The sequence below is a fragment of the Leuciscus leuciscus genome (genome assembly GCF_965113295.1).
Source record: "Leuciscus leuciscus genome assembly, chromosome: 2".
Taxonomy (NCBI): domain Eukaryota; kingdom Metazoa; phylum Chordata; class Actinopteri; order Cypriniformes; family Leuciscidae; genus Leuciscus; species Leuciscus leuciscus.
In genome coordinates, this window is record NC_138726.1 from 52,933,136 (window position 1) to 52,948,143 (window position 15,008).

At 39.5% G+C, this 15,008-nt stretch overlaps 1 protein-coding gene and 1 long non-coding RNA gene across 2 annotated transcripts in view; one reads left to right on the plus strand and one right to left on the minus strand.

Moving 5' to 3' along the window:
• The window catches only part of efnb3b (ephrin-B3b), a 183,761-nt gene that overhangs the window by 88,457 nt on the left and 80,296 nt on the right, over positions 1-15,008 (plus strand). The gene's annotated exons all lie outside the window — the stretch shown is intronic.
• LOC309482674 overlaps positions 12,319-15,008 on the minus strand; it is a 460,652-nt gene continuing 457,962 nt past the window's right edge. The window contains exon 2 of the long non-coding RNA XR_014200355.1: positions 12,319-12,903. This is a non-coding gene — a long non-coding RNA (uncharacterized lncRNA). The remainder of the gene's footprint in view (positions 12,904-15,008) is intronic.

Consider the following 15,008-nt stretch of genomic DNA (forward strand, 5'->3'; position numbering starts at 1 on the left):
GCGACAGCGATGATTACTCTGAACGAGGCTGTAATGTGATTGGTTATCAAGGCACACGTGGTCCAAGTTAGCCGTTAGTCTTTCTCCCAAATCTGGTGCAAAATCTGATGTTCATTCATTGTGCTGCGCCTCGAGTCAAAGTAGCAGGACATCGTGATCTCACAAGAACATCAGTGCCCCATTAATGTGAGTAGAGTACTGTGGTGCGTGAGATAAATATTATCTCCTGTGTTTCACAAGGACAGTGACAGGTGAATGATAGCTGGTTGTTTTGATGACGTCATTTTATGAGGCGCGCGACACATAGTTGATTCTTTTTGATCTATACTAAATATTGTCAAGAAAGGCCAATGTCTCAGATAATAATATCAATGCCGTAATACCTCTGTTGAATGGATTTTTTTTTATTTGCAGTTTCAGAGGATCATAGCCATTTAAAGCATTAGATTTGAAAGTTATCATCACAGGCCCAGCACGGTGCTAATTCTCAGACTTTTGATCTGCAATTTCATAACTCCAGTCAATCTTTTTACACAAACCATTATAATTAAAGAAAATGTTTACACATATAATTTATAAATTCTACTACACACTACACGCGGTCTTTGCCTTGTATAATTATGTATACTTATATATTTGGGTTGGTCTGTCTGTCAAATTTACCAACATATGCTTGTAGTCTTTTTAATACACCTAACATGAATTAATACACATAATGCTTTCTTCCTGCCAACAGCTGTGCTTTTCTGTGAAGTAGAGCACAGTTTCAGTTGTGTTATTAAAGAAAAGAAGAAAAAAAACCCTCAAACTTGGCCTGGAGTGAAATCAATTAGGAGATAATCCTCTATAATCAGATTTGAACAGGTTTTGGCGGCAAGGCTAAAAATCCAGAAGACCGGCGCGCTTGACTTGAATGTCGCCACGGGAGCCTTAAGACGGCGTTGCTATGGGGACCCTCCTGAAGGTCAGAGAGAGCGAGATATGGTTTCCTGGCCGCCTGCAATTTGGCCATTTGAATAGCCGGCCGGTCATCTGCATATCAAATGCGCAAAATGAGCGATAGAGAGAAACAAGAGGAAAGGGAAGGATGAAGTACAGGCCGCCTCCCCTTCGGTTTTCCTTTCTAAAGGCTGAGGTGAGGAAAGGTGAGGGCTGAAAGTCAAGTGTCTCTGATTGCACCTGTAGGCAGCGTGGACTGGAAGCGACTGATGAAAAGACGGGTCTTTAAGTCGTCACCAGGAACCCCTCTGCTTAATCTCTGCTTCGGTCTCAGCCTCCACAGCTCTGATCTCTGACAGCGGCATTCTCTCTCTCTCTCTCACTCCTTTCTTCTCCTCCTTTCGACATGTTCTCCTCCCTCTCTCCTTCTTCTCCTTCTTTCGACATGTTCTCCTCCCTCTCTCGATAAAGCCTTGCATTTTTTATGTTGTAGGAGAGAGAAAAACAAACTGGTACAGTTAATAATGGGGCCGATGACAAGTGCAGCTGGGCTGGCAAAAATGACGCTGATAAAGCAACAGAACTGGAGAGAGAGAGAGAGAGAGTGTGTGAGTCGTTAGAGGGTGTTCATTTCAGATGATTAATTTATTAACACGACACAAAATGATACCAGCCGAGTATCCGACACAATACAGTTCATAAACCCACACAGTCTCATGTTCTCTCTACCACTTTACTTTCGCAAACCCCTCAGATCTATATGATAGCATCCGGAAACATCGCCGGGAGTTATGGGTAATCGTTTGCCCTTGGATATTCACACAGAAAATTGCATGGTGGTCCCATGATCTCATCCATCATTCATTCACATTGTATCTAGAGTGTTCCATTCATCTCTGATACTTTTGGTTTCTTTTGTTATTCGAGTCGAGGAGGAATCAAAATTGTCTTTTTACCTCAAGTGTCTGGTCTTCTTTGGAACAACGTGTACTCCGTGGTCAGTGGGTCAAAATAAGTAAAAGTCTAGTTTAGGCTAGTAGCTACAAGTTAGACATGGTTCTAGGCTATTATTTAGCATTTTTATAATCTAGCCAAGCAGTAATTTAAAACTGGTTACAGTCTAAAGCGTTCCTGGAGCTCAGGAACACAAAAAAATAAATAAAAAAAATAGTTGTTTCAACTAGTGTGCTTCCTTAAAATTTGAAGTTAAGTCAACTTGAAATGTGAAGTTGTGCTAAGTGACAACTTGGATATTTGAGTTGACTAAACTCAACATTTTAAGGCAGCATGAACATTTACTTTGGTTGCACTTTATGTGAACTTGCGTGTACTTACCTGAGAAAGTACTGGTAATATAAGGTAACTACATGGGTTAAGGTTAGGTTTAGGGTTAGATTCAGGTTTAGTACCTAGTTATTACCAAAGACTATAGAATAACACAAGACGCGTCACTCGTGTTGTTTTGAATTGGGGAAAGTGCATGCGCATTAGCTTGATCCAGCCTGAATTAATGTCATTTCTGTCATGATTCGAGTGTTTAGAAGCAAAATTTATTAGACAGTTATTGTCAGATTTCATTGATGATTTCATATATGAAATTTAATCGTAAGCTTGGCGAACATTTTTGGTGTTTCTCCATTCAAAGAGATAGGAGCTGCACTTGCACGCCCGCAAGGTCGTCTTAAAGGGACTTTAGTTATTACCCAGTTATTGAAATGATAAATTCAAGTGTAAAATAAAGTTGGTACCCTTACTTTTTTTAAGTTGAAACAACTGTTTTCTTTAACAGTGTAGCAATACCCAAGTTATGGGTTTAAGTCTCCGAGAACTCATGCACTAATAAAATGTGTTCCTTAAATGCACTGTAGATCAATTTATGTAATTGCATAAATGTAAAGGTTACAGCAGAGGCTGAATACATCAATATGCTCTCGAGGGTGAACTTGACCTTCATTCTGCACATCTTGTGTCCCAGTTGGTAGAGGCTCAAATAAATATGGCCTGATTCCTTGGACGAAAACTCAGGGGCCGTTTACACAACACTGTTTTCAACTAAAAATTGAAAACTTTTTATGCGTTTTAGCCATTCATTTACATGACAATTTCATTTTGGAGGCCTGGGGGTTTCAAAGCCGGTTATTGTCAACATGTAAATTACAAAAACGTGAATTTGTGAAAACGGTGACATCATTAGCATGCGTGTTACTTTTTCAGTCTATAGACGTGTAGTGTTTCATTATAAAGTGACATCGCCAACTACTGGCCTGGCATGAATAATACAGCGTTTTCGTGGATCCGTGTGAACGGGGATCGCTTTGACAGCGTTGTCGTCAGTACATCATCGTCGCGTAAACATACCATTAATCCTTTATGATTAATGTCAGAATTAACATTCTGGTATTAATCACCCACTTTTCAAGGTCCAGTCAGTTCTTGATGGATATAAAAAATTTTTTTCCTTGTTCCACACTAATGTTTGGGGTCAGTAAGATTGTTTTTCTCTGAGGTAAATCTTTTATTCAGCAAGGACACATTAAATTGATCAAAAGCAACAGTAAAGTAATGTTACAAAAGATTTCTATTTCAAATAAATGCTGTTGAAATTTCTATTTGTCAAAGAATGGTTTGTGGAATCCTGAATGGTTTCCACAAGAGTATTAAACAGCACAACTGTTTTCATCATTGATATGTTTCTTGTGCAGCAAATCAGCATATTAGAATGATTTCTGAAGGATCATGTGACACTGAAGACTGGAGTAATGATGCTGAAAATGTTGCTTTGCATCAAAGGAATCAATCACGTTTTGAAAATAGAAATCAGGTTTTTTTTATATGTATTTCATAATATTACTGTTTTTACTGTATTTTGTTATCAAACTTTAGTCACAATGAATGAGTGAAGGGATTGAGAAGCCAACAGAACTACTACCCCCCCCCCCCCCCCCCCCCCCCCCCCCCCTTGTTATCTGTCATTCTGTATGTTCACATATAGTTTGTCTGTTTCTAAACCCTATAATCATTTAGTATCTTTCAGGTTGGACAGGAGGACACTGCTTCTAGAGCGTCCACTTAGCATGCGGTTTCTAAACCAAGCGTCCATCTCACGGCCCAGCAACCTGTTTTGATGCCCAGTGACCTGAGGTCAGTCTCACCCTGCTTTAACACTTCAACACCCTGAGATAGCACAACAACAACAACAAAAATCAATACGGCCTCCGTCTGGAGGGATTTCTTCTTTTTTTTTTTCAAGTCTCACAGGAAAAGTGTTCAATTCTGTGGGGTTTCGTTAACACTGGAAAAAGATGTCACGGGAAAACGGGACAAAATCATTAGCCGAGTGGACATGCGCAAACGCGCACAGCCTCGCAAACAATAAGACAATAACGGACCCCACAAAGCCTCAAAATTCAATTTGAAAAGTTTTCTCAAAAATTCCCCAAATGATAAGAGTCCTTCAGCAGCAGAATAGCTGCCCTGTTCTTCTCCCCGCCCTCACTCGCTCTTTCAGCCCAGAAAAGAGGAAAAAAGTAAAAATGAATCCGCCACCTCCCTCACTCCCCCACTTACTCTCTTTTTAAGACGCGCACACACACTCCCGCTGCTTTATTGAGGCAGCTGCACCCTTTGACCTCTGTGCTTGTGGAATGTGCGTGTAGTGTGTGTGTGTGTGTGTGTGTGTGTGTGTGTGTGTGTGTGTGTGAGGCAGAAAGAACGGCGGGGGTCTCTTTTTCTCCATACAACAAAGGCTGTCGGATCGACAATAGAGTGGCAGAATAGAGTGTGTCCAGAGGGCCAATGAGTCGTGCTAGCTTGCTAAACCGGCGAGGGCGACGGAGAGAGAGTGAGAGAAGGGAGAAATAGAGTTTCAATTAAAAAAAGAAGAGAAAAAGAGATGAGGGATATTTGTTTTGTCTGGGCACATTCATAAATATACGACTTCCGATGCCAAGGGAAGCAAATAGATGGGCTCATGTTCGGTTCTGGAAGTGTGTGTGTGTGTGTGGGGCCCAGTACACACAGCAGGAGTGTGGGCCCAATGACTCATTGCTGCAAATGACATCAGCAGTGTCAGCTTCAAATACTGCCAAATGCTGCATTCAGAGAAGGAATGTGTGTGTGTGTGTGTGTGTCCAGGTTGTGCAGCTGGGCCAGAGACAGACAAAGGTGTTCCGTCACGCTTTGCCTCAAAATGTGTGTTTTCAGGAGATGTGGGGGCAGCTCGGTGATTTTCTTTTCGATCTCTCACACACACACACACACACTTGGCTTTATCGATCTCTGTGGTGGAGGCAGATATATATGTCTACTACCATCCAGGAGTGTGTGTGATGTGATTTACTTTAAGGTCCCGTTTTGGTCAGAAACTAAATCTCTTCAGCCTAGCTGAACTGAACCTAGCATTTCCTTCATATATTCTGGAGGCAGCCTTAAAGGGAGAGTTCACCCACAAATGAAAAGTCTGTCATCATTTACTCACTCATACAGTAGGCATTAATTTCCATAGTATTTTTTTCCTACTATGGAAGTCAATGGCAACCATAAACTGTCTGGTTACCAAGATTCTTTAATATCATCTTTTGTGCTCAACAGAAAAAAAGAAACTCATACAGGTTTGGAACAGCTTGAGGGTGAGTACGTGATGAGAAAATGAAAATGTTTGGGTGAACTATTCCTTTAAGGTCTCCGACCCCTAAAGATTACCTATCGATCCTTGCACTTTTATGTATTAAAACAAACAGATAGTGGCCTATATAAATGTAGATTGGCATAAATGTAGCCTACGCTACCGTTCATAAAGTGTGAGGTTGGTATACGTGTTTTTTCTTTTCTTTTTTTGAAAGAAAATTATTCAGCAAGGATGCATTGGAATGATCAAACATGACAGTAAAAACATGTTACATTAATTAAATTTCCTTTTTCAAAATGTTTATTTTATTTTGAACTGTCTAAAGAATCCTATTCACAAATGAATCACGGTTTCCATAAAATATTACACGGCACAACTGTTTTCAACATTGATAATGATAAGAAATGTTTCTTGAGCAGCGAATCAGCATTCGTTATCAGATTGATTCATCATGTGACACTGAAGACTGGAGTTATGATGCTGAAAAATTATTCCATCACAGAATAAATTAAGTTTTAAGTTATATTAAAATAGGCAACAGTTATTTTAAATTATAATAATTCACAATATTAGGCTACTGTTTTTACTCTATTTCTGATCAAATAAATGCAGCCTTAAGGGCCTTGCACACTGAATCCGAAATTTTCGCATGTGTTTTTTCGTGTCCGTCATTCTGTGGCTCTAAATTGTCAAATTCTTGTTACGGATGCGAAAAACGCAGAAAATCGAACCCGATCCGAAATTTTTTTGGACGGACGAAAGTTTCGGAGGCAAGTGTGATTGACATAACGTGAGGTCGTATTTATTTTTTAACGTGCGAAAATTTCGGACGCGAATTTCGGATCGTACACACTCAATCGTACACACTCAATACCTTACCTGCAGTTATCATGGTCCAGAAATAATGTTTTTCTTTCTGACTACATAATAATGAAAACATATCCCCAAGTCCCTATTGCCAAATGCAGAGGTGGCACAGAGGCCCCTATGAAGTAGCAATTAGGTATCTTTACCCAGACTGTTTAATGATACTCAGAGGTGGCACAAGTGCATTTACACAACAATTATAACTGTATACTTTTATACTAGAAGCTGAGGTGGCTCAGAGCAGGCACAGTTTAGTTTGTGATTGCTTAGAAAAGTAATGGCACACCTCTCGTCACCTTGACACATGTTTTGAGGTATCACTCCTGTCTGTAGCATAAATGCTATTGAACGAGTTACACGCCAGTTTAATGCTTATGGTTATGGATTTGTTCCAATCCCCATGCATCACTGGTAATGATTTAAGGGAACAGTTTTGATGTCATTTATCAGTTCAAAGCATGTTTTTGTTTGTCTCTTTAACAAAACAGGTGGTCTCTGTGTAACACCCCCTCCTTCCCTTTTCATTTTGATTTCAGTCACTCCATCCCCTCCTCCTCTCTCTCCAAACAATGCTTGAAGGATGGTCTCTCTCGTCCACAAGCTCAAACTCTCCCAAACTCCGCTCTGTTTTTTCCCCGACTCCCATCTACCCCGTCACACCCCCCCCCCCCCCCACGCAGCAGCTGCCAGGCTTCTTTGCAGGGAAAATGATGCATGTCCAAAAACAACTGATCGCACTTTTTTTTTCATTTTCTTTTTTTCAATCGTAACTACACCCCCTGTACACCTCCATCCACTCCTAATTTGTTCATTTTCAGCATTCCAGTCCGCGAGGGTCCGGGGCTGTGCAGGGTCCCTGAACAGTATAATGTGTCTCTCTGTCTCCTTCACACACAGCTATAATACTAAACTGGGCTTCAGTCCTGTGTGCTGACAGACACGGATATTTCAGGAGGGAGGCTGAGCATTTAAACATACTATTACTGAATGTCCATTGAATTTAAAAGGGATAATTCATCCCAAAAGTGAAAATTCTGTCACCATTTACGCACCCTCATTTCATTACAAACCTGTATGAATTTCCTTTTTCTGTGGGACACAAAAGAAGATAGTTTTTCTTCTGTCTACACAAAGAAAGTCAATGGGGTCCAATTTTTTTAAAAGCTCCAGGTTTGCTTTTTTGTTTGTAGGGCTGCACAATTTTGCCAAACATTTGGTGATATTATATCAATTTGTGTAGAAAATAATATAATAATAAATGAATAGTTATTATTATTATTAATTTGTTATAATAATTATTTATATACACTATAAATAAAATATATACATACTGTATATATAGTATATACACCCACAGACATATTTGTATATATTAACAAACTTTTATGTTAGATGCGATTAATCAATTTGACAGCACTTTAATTTATTTGTATGATTTTTTGGTAATACAGCTGCAAAATTCCAATAGAAATATTTACAGCTGTCTTAATTCACTTTCAAATATTACACCATCAAGCTTGTATTTTGGAGGAAAACCGCAGAGAGCCCTTAAAAGCTTCTCTTCTTTGACATCCAATTTATAAGCGTTTCTCATTAAAATTGTGGGAAGATGGTTGGCGCATGTTGCCTTCCCAAATGTACTTTATAAGCGACCCAAACTCAGAGCAGATGCAGAGATTAGTCTGATACGCTGAAAACACCAGATCACGAGCTGCTTGCGTGTAAAAGAACACAGCGCAGTTATCAAATCGCAAAGGATGGCGCTGAGCCACATCGGGATTCCGGTTTTATTAAGATTAATTGTTTAGCCCTGCCTTTGATTTTCATTGCATGGACAAAAACAGTAGAGTAAATGACAGACTTCTCCTTTTTTGGCGACCTATCACTGGTTGCTTACTAGTTGAGTAGCCTGATAGGAAAACCTGGTCCTTTCAACAGTGAACAGACAGATGGAGATGGAGAGAGAGAGTTTGGATACCTACTAAACACTCCAAGATGTTTGAACGCACTTCTGCAGACATAATATTCAGGGGTACATACTTTCATTATGTGTAGCTGCACACACACCCTCACACACAGACTAAGATTTGCCGCCACACAAGGGAATCCCCTTTGAGACCTCGGCTTCATTATGATCTGGCTTACCTCAGCATAGACTGGAGTGTGAGCTCTTTGTTGGCTCTGTCAGGGAGCAAGAAAAGGAGAGGGAGAGTGATAGAGAAAGCTCACAACCGTGTCAGTATTGAACACTCAGGCCTGTCTGTGAAACCTATCCCTCCCATTTTTCCGTGCGCCCCCTTTTCGAGCCCCTCTTCTGCACTACTGGAGCTAAACTCTTTTTGTTTTTATTAATGAATGCCGTGCTGTCACCCGTCTGCTGACACATGTAATGCTCACATTCATCCATGTACCCGACTGGCGGGGAACACACACACACACACACACATAAGTGCACGCACACATGCCCCCCGTGTGGTTGTGACCTCATAACCTTGTTGTCATGCAGTATCCATCTGCCATCAGGACACAACAGGACAGAGGGAAAGTGTAAGACAGAGAGGAGACTGTCAAATGTCAGGCCCTCCCTCCACTCTTACTTGTGAAAAACACTAATGACTTTTCCTTTCTCTTCCCCAGCCAATACTTTTCATTAGGACGGCCATTACTGACTCATACTCAGTCATTACTTGCTCGCCACTTTCATTTTATTGGCATATTTATGTTTTACTAGAGTTGTGAGTAATTAGTGGGTTGCTGAAATGTGTTGTGGGATAACTGCATGATTCTGGATATATTGAGAATCACGATTTTTTTGTTTCAAACAGAGATCACGATTCTCCCATGATTCCGAACTAAACAAAATAACGTAGTTTACCAGAGGTTTTGACCAAATGTTAATTGCTGCAGCCTTTTGAAAATGTTTAATTAATCTGAATGAATTGTTTTGTTTTTTTGTTGTTTTTTTTTACAATGAATGATTCAATGACTCACTCATAATTAAATACTTCACTTGTTTCATTACTGGAGGAATCAGCGATCTGTTGAATGAATAATTCAATGACAAATATTCTTCAAAACATTCTTCAAAAACATCTTTTGTGTTCCAGCAGAAAGTCAGTCATAGGGTTTTGAACATGTGCAAAGCTGGATTACGGATCGAGCCAGTGGGCCCAACGCCCCAGGACCTCGGACTGCCAGGGGCCTCTAAAGCCTCAGGCTGCGCACCCCAATACTGCCAAAGTAAGCTGAACACCAGGATCCTCACAGCACAAGGCCAGCAGACATTCCCTCATTTCAGTAGGATATAAAACGAGCTGTGAGTACCATGTGCCAAACACGTCTCAGCTCATTGTCACTCATGTCTATAGAATATATTTTTTCCTTTGTACACATATGTGTGTAGCCCTGCGTATCATACTATAGATCTTTTCAAAAGGGTTACTGCTACTTTAATGATGTGTATTATGATGTATATGTTAGCTTAATGTAATGCATACTCTATCCAGTGCCTTATTAGAAAACTCAGAAAATCGCTTTATGATGCTATGTCGTCTGAACTGTTATATGTCCATTAGTATTACACTTTTACATTTTTACATGTACTACTGCTCATAAGTTTGGTATCTTAAGTCTGCTCATAAGTCTCTTATTATGCTCATTAAGGCTGCATTTATTTGATCAAAGATACAGTAAAACGGTAATATTGTGAAATATTATTACAGTTTAAAATAACTGTTTTCTATTTTAATATATTTAAAAATGTAATATATTCCTGTGATGCAAAGCAGCATCATTACACTCAGCATCATTACATGATCATTATTGAAACCGAAATCTTTTGTCACATTATACATGCTTTTACTGTCACTTATGATCAATTTAATACTTCTTTGGTGACTCTAAAAACCTTTAAATGGTATCTAGTGTGTAGTCTTATATGACTGAAGCTATAGGTTGTGAAATCAATCGTTTTTTTGTGTTGTTTTTTTGTTAGCTTCTGATTTGCAAGATGGCCACTCAGCATACTAGCAGTTAGCCTTGTAGCTTATCCAATAACCAGTGCAAATGATATGTTTTTATACAGGTTTTTTTGTTTTTGTTTAATCAGGCATTACAAATGGCTACCCTATGGGGGTCCAAGGCATACTACGATTGTTCATGACACTGGCCCTGAACATGAGTGTAAGTAAACGACAACTGAATTTTGTGTGATCTGTTCCTTTAAAAGTGGATTTAAAGCATGTATAAGATTTGGGTTGAGCATCTGAGTTGCAGAGATAGTGAGTGTAAGATCTCACATGTACTCGGCTAACCCATAAGATCATTTAACGGTTCGGGTAGATGTGTCAGTGATAGTTTGACAGAAGCAGTCCTAACCCAAAATCTCACACTGGATTTGGAAGAGTTCCCTGCACAGTGTGCCGGTATTACACGTCATAAATAACTATGCGTCCTTTCCGTGACACATTTATTTGTTGAAATTTGTATGATTCATAATGTGGAAACAGTGTTTGTAATGAACTGCCTTTTGATAAATTTTAATTAAATCCCATTAAACCCGGCGCTTTGTCGCATGTGTAAAAGGCTGCTGACAGTAGTTAATTAGCCTGTTTAAGTGCAGCTCGCTTTTATAATGCATTTTGCTTTGTCATCATCCCGTTTTCCCCTGTAATTAGGCGTGACAGTGCGAGAGATGCGACGTGAGGGCCGGGAAGCGTGATCACTAGATGCAGTCAGGTACGTGTGAGGATTGGAGAGTTATTTTTTTTTCTTTTACGGGCGCCAAGAGATTACCTTACTGAGTACATACTACCATACCATGCATTATATTTCCTCCTCCAAGCATAACCCCCACCGCCTACCTAATCCTCCTTCACTCCCTCTCTCCTTTCCCCCATCTTCCCCACGCCTCCCAAAAAAACTCATTTCCTCTCGCGCCTCGAGCAATGTGTGCTGCGCTAATTGCGCTAAGGTGGTGCGGCGCTTTGGTTTGTGTTTGTGTGCAAAATGTATTATAATCGCTGTGTCGGTAATGTGTGTATTTGCGCGTGTCCGCTCAGCTAGGCATCGTTCCAGGGCTTCCTGTGCCACCTGGGCATCTTAAAGTCTGCCAGTCTGTCGGTACGGGAGACCCAGCTGGACCGAGGGCTGTGAGGGTTTGTTGGTGGAATCTGTAATGAAGATTTAGAGCCAAGAACATTAGCCGTCTTGAGTCTCAGACCCACCCAAGAGCCCCTAGGGTGCTCAACCTTGAGCTTGTTGCCCTCTATGTGTTCGTGTCTCCAATTGTTCATGGCGAGATACATTTGTGTGCATGTGGAGACTTGTTTTGTTATTGCAAATGTTTATGTGGGTCCTTGAGTTTCATGTAAGAGAGATTTGACATGTCACGTCCTTTTTTTAATTTTGGTATGCAGCTGCAATTATCATCTTACACCTTCTTGTTCATTAGATACGTGTGTGGGTAATAAAGGTATGCGCTGTGGTTGCTTTGGAAGGTGTGAAGGTGCTCTATGAACAAACTAAGTCATTCCAGACTCACCGCCAGTGAAATTCTATTGAATTTGATTCTGGCATGAAATGCACAATGTTTAGACTGGAATACTAGTTTACTGCATAATGCACAGTATGTACTGTATAGACCTTAGTCAGGCTAATGCAGATTCTTGACAAAAATTCCATAAAATAGTTTTGGAAGTTGTGAGTTTTTTAACCTTACGATCTTTATACAGTGCATGACATTGTAAAGACTTTAAAGGGATAGTTCACCGTAGGGCTGGGCGGTATGACCAAAATTCGGTTTCACTGTATGACTAATTTTATTTCACGATAACGATATATTTCATGATATAGTTATTTATAGTTATAGTTGTTCTCGATAAATCGACAAAAAGGGCTTTGTATAATAAATACACCCAAATACTTTAGAAATGAAAAGTACTTCACTTTGTTTGAATTTTTTTTTTCTTTTATTTGGTAAATTATTTCTTTGGTAAACTATTTTTAATAGCTAAATATAGTAAACAAAACACTCTCATCAACTTTTAGATTAACTGCCCCCAACTTATTGATATTAAATACAACTCATAGGTGCAATTCAACTTTAAATAAAGTGTTGCTGAATAATTTTACAATCTCATGTTATTGCTTTACTTCATCAATCAGTTTATAATATCTGAATATTTTATATTGAACTATTCTATTCATAATAAATGAGTTACTTCCTTTTAATTTGGTAGGATATTAGTAAATACTAGTTATGTTTAAATGTTTTCCTGGTACATTTTTGCCATGTCTGCTTTTAAAGGACTTGTTTTGTTCTTTTTGTGATATCTGGCAATCCGTCACCTAAAGCTTTAACCAAGAGATGTTCAGAAGCGTCAAGTTCATAAGTGACTAGGAGAACAGCAGTATGAAAACCGAACAGCAGCTACTGTTAGTGTTGACTAAGTAGTGTAAATTATACACACCTTGTAACTGCGTCATTATTTTACATAGCTCGGTGAACACCGACACACTGCGCTCCCTCTCAGTGCGTGTGCACGCGCGCGTCTTTTGCGTCAGTAAAATGCGATCGGTTAATTTGAGTGACAAGTTGTAATCACGCATTGAATCGAAGCAAGATTTTATCAGCTGTTTCAGTGGCCAATTGTTTGGAGTAAGAAATATATAACTCGCGCTGCATATTTACTAATTTTGCCTCAGATACAGGATTAACATGTTATACATTTGCTTTAACAAGCAGGTTGTTCATTACCACGGCAAGTCGGCACATTATTTTATATTATAACTATACATTATTTAAGGTTATTTCTATTCGTTACGATATTGATATATGAACTGTTGTTGTCAAGTAAGCTTGCTTTCCCCGTTGCGATCGTGCAATCCTCTAAACTTTAACGTTAGCCTACGGGTGCCGCATTGCTCTAGTTGACTGCTGCGCCTTTCCCCCAAAAAATATCACGTTAACAACAACCCTTTAGAAAACGTAATTCCTTTGTGGATCCTCTTGATCTGCTTTCTCCATGTTTCTTTGACAAATCTCAGTGTCTCAGTCTCTCGCACGCTGCATGTGAGTTAACCACGCCCACTTATTTACATGTCGCGGTATCACGGAATGAAAAAATCTGTTACGGTTGACATTTTCTACCGCGGTAACGATATATACCGTCATACCGCCCAGCCCTAGTTCACCGAAATGTTTTAATTCTGTCATCATTTTCTCACCCTGATACTGTTCCAAACCTGAATGAATTTCTTTCCTGTTGAACACAAGAGATGATATTTTGGAGAATGCTGGTAACCAAACAGTTTATGGACCCCATTGACTTCCATAGTATTTTTCCATGTAAAATTAAATATGGCGTCTGCCCTGACTAAGGTGTAAACTCCCTACTATTCAAAAAAGGCATGTGAAGCAGTACATATTATATATAACTAAACATTTAAAAGTAGCATTGTGTTCGTCATTTGGCTTCATCATGTTGCATGCATGTTTCATTTAGCAAGTGGCATCCTTCATCCCTGTAATGTGGTTGTTTTGCATTTTTATTCCAGGTTTGTGTACCGGTAAATATGTTCACTTTTTTGGCTGTGCGGTCAAATATTAAGTCAAGAAAAACGTGCTGAAAATCACAGCTGATCACTTTAGGCTACATTCACACTGTCAGTGTTTGGGATTGACTACTGCATCAGTAACTGTTATTAGCTAGAAAAGGAAATTTGTTTTGTTTGAAGATTTTAAGTCCTGATAGATCAGTGGTTCTCAACTTTGAAGACTCCAAGGCCCCCATTGTCCACAAAAATATTCAAAGGCCAGACATCCTTGGTTTTGTTAATGAAATTACAGGATTCCAGAAGTTTTAAGATCTTTTCTCATACTTCTTACTTTTTTAACCAATGAATTTACATCCGTTTACCAGTTGTCCTGCATCCTCAATAAACAAGCTACAGTTAGTCCAAAATGCCGCCGCTAGAGTTCTTACGAGATCAAGAAAATATGATCATATAACACCAATTTTATCATCACTGCATTGGTTACCTATAAAGCTCCGTATTAATTACAAGGTATTGCTACTGACTTATAAAGCCCTAAACGGCTTAGCTCCAGTCTATTTAACGGATCTTCTATCGCCCTATAATCCATCGCGCTCTTTAAGATCACTAAATTCAAGGCTTTTGGTCATACCTAGGATATCCAGAACCACCAAAGGAGGGAGAGCATTTTCACATTTGGCTCCAAAACTCTGGAATAGTCTTCCTGATACTGTTCGTTGCTCAGACTCGATCTCCCAGTTTAAAACTAGATTAAAGTCGCATTTCTTCAGCCAGGCATTCATATAATCCTACAGTTCAAACTACAATCCGTCCTCTAGCTCATAAATGCCAGAGGAGAACTGGCCCCCGACTGAGCCTGGGTTCTCCCAAGGTTTTTTTTCTCCATTAGGTCACCTGATGGAGTTTTAGGACACCATTAGGTCACTTGATGGAGTTTTTCGGTTCCTTGCCACTGTTGCCTTTGGCTTGCTCAGTTTAATTTTATCAATCAATAAATTCCTCTTGAAACAAACTTTGT